The following is a 2162-nucleotide window of genomic DNA, read 5'->3' as shown; positions in this document are numbered from 1 at the left end:
AAATAAAAATAAAAAATAAAAAATATCTGGGGTGCCCAGACATTTGGTCCAAGATTATTTTGAGTGTCTCTGAGAAGATAAACCTCATGCTATGAGCATTAGAAAAATTAAAGTAAATAAAATGATTGCCATCTCTGATGTGCATTGAAGGCCTAGTGGAACAAAGGACTGATTCCCTCAGCTGCGTTCTCCTTCCTGACTTGAGCAGGGAGGCCAGCCTTCGTGCCTTCCGATGCAAACTGTAAATGGCTTTCCCTGGATCTTGAGGTTCAGCCCCTGGGATGAGAGCTACACCCTTGGCTTCCATTGGTCCCCCAGTTTGCTGGCCAGATCTTGTGACTCATCAGTCTCCACAATCACAAAACTCAATTTCATTCAGGGGATGTGAAGATGCAAACCATGGACCAAACACAGTGTACTCCAGGCCGCACAGTACTCAGGGCTGAGAGTTTACTCTTCCATGCCTTTCCTCCAAGGAATTTTTCAATTTCCTCTTTGGAGCCTGTACTTCTGCGTTCTCAGACCTGCACTGGCAGGAGCAGTCTGGTCAGGAGGCCTCCCGGAGACCCTGTAGCAGAACTTATTTTTTGTCCCGAGCTACTCTTGCTTTGTTTCCTCTTTATTTTCAATGATACCTGAGACACCTGCCTCCTCAGGTGCTCTCTCCCCTTGTTGCACTTTCCTAGGAGGTGCACTTCTGCAGGAAACACAAGTGCCTCTGCCTTTGCTCAGGAGTTCTTAACCCTTGACCAAGGACCTGTTAGGAACCCATCCCCCACGTACACAGCAGGAGGTGAGGGCGAACAGCAGGCCAGAGGGAAGCTTCATCTGTATTTAGAGCTGCTCCCTTGCTACCTGAGGGCCTTCTGGTATCAGATGAGCAGCAGCAGTCACTATGAGCTGCACAAGGGAGCAACTGAGGCTGCAAGCTCATTCTAATCATCTAGGACCATCCCTACCACCATCACCCTGCCCAGCCCGCACCATGGGAAAAACTGTCTTTCATGAAACCAGTCCTGGGGGGCAAAAAGGCTGGGCACCTCAGCCTCTGACATGAGGCTTCTTTTCAGAGAGGCTTTGCTTAGTTGGGTCAGCATATCTGGTCCTGCCTCTCTAGATAAGACCCTCATACTAGACAGCTTGCAAACACACTGTGTGGCACTCATGGAATCCAGCTGCCTCGCACAGAAAATATTGTTTTGTTTCCCTATAATTAAAAGCTTTAATGAAAATATGTACTTTTTTAGTGGTTGAAGGCTTCTTACTGTCACAGCTGTTTGGGGAGCCACATCTGTCAAGGATAAGTGTGCACCTTGTAAAGGCTCTTGGTTTTCCCAAGGTCCTCACTCACTTGCAGGCCACGTGCCTGGCATCTCACTGCTAGGCCTCACCTGACTGCTGTGCAGCTGGATGGAACTGTCTGTGGCTCGAGGCTGATGGAGTCTGCTGTCTTGGCTCTGACTGCCAAGAAAATAGCCTGAAACCCTAGGCTATGAGCTAACACATGATTATGCATGAGTCTAATCCCAGGAAGTATGAATAAGAAAGACTGGGAGAATCTAGGAATGAAGGAGAACACATGTATGTGTCACACAGGGTGTGTCTTCCTAGTCTGGCCACAGCTTTGACACAAGTTGATTGCTTTTTCTCTCAGAATGTCCTTCTATCAAGCTTTTGCATTGCTGAACAGTGTAGTGGGGTAGGGTGGGGAGGAAATTTGTTTATTGATTCTAGCATTTCATTGTCAGGGTCTACTTCTTTATATGGATGGGGCAGCCCAGGAGGGACCCAGAATAGAGGTGTGGTCCATGATATATGGGATTGTTAATCATGGCTAGTTAATCTGACTTGAGTTAGAACCTCCTGGAAGATTAGTGATTCTGGATGTGTCTGTGGATGATTTATATGTGGCCAGCAAACTAGTGGAGAAGATCTACCCTGAATATGGTTGGTACCCACCAATGAATAGAATTATACTTTGGAGAGAATAAAAAGGAAATGAAGTATGAAGTATTTCCCTGCTTGGGAAGAACTCTAGTCTTTGCCATTGTCTGTGGACATTAATCTCCAATTTCTTCAGTCTTCTAGCAATAGTTTCTTCAGCTCTCCAATACAAGCTTCCATCTGTGACTCTAGAGTGAGCGTTCAGGCCTTTGACCTTG

The sequence above is a fragment of the Octodon degus genome, unplaced genomic scaffold (assembly GCF_000260255.1).
Source record: "Octodon degus isolate 3935 unplaced genomic scaffold, OctDeg1.0 scaffold00083, whole genome shotgun sequence".
Classification (NCBI taxonomy): domain Eukaryota; kingdom Metazoa; phylum Chordata; class Mammalia; order Rodentia; family Octodontidae; genus Octodon; species Octodon degus.
Note: the sequence above shows the minus strand (reverse complement) of the source record.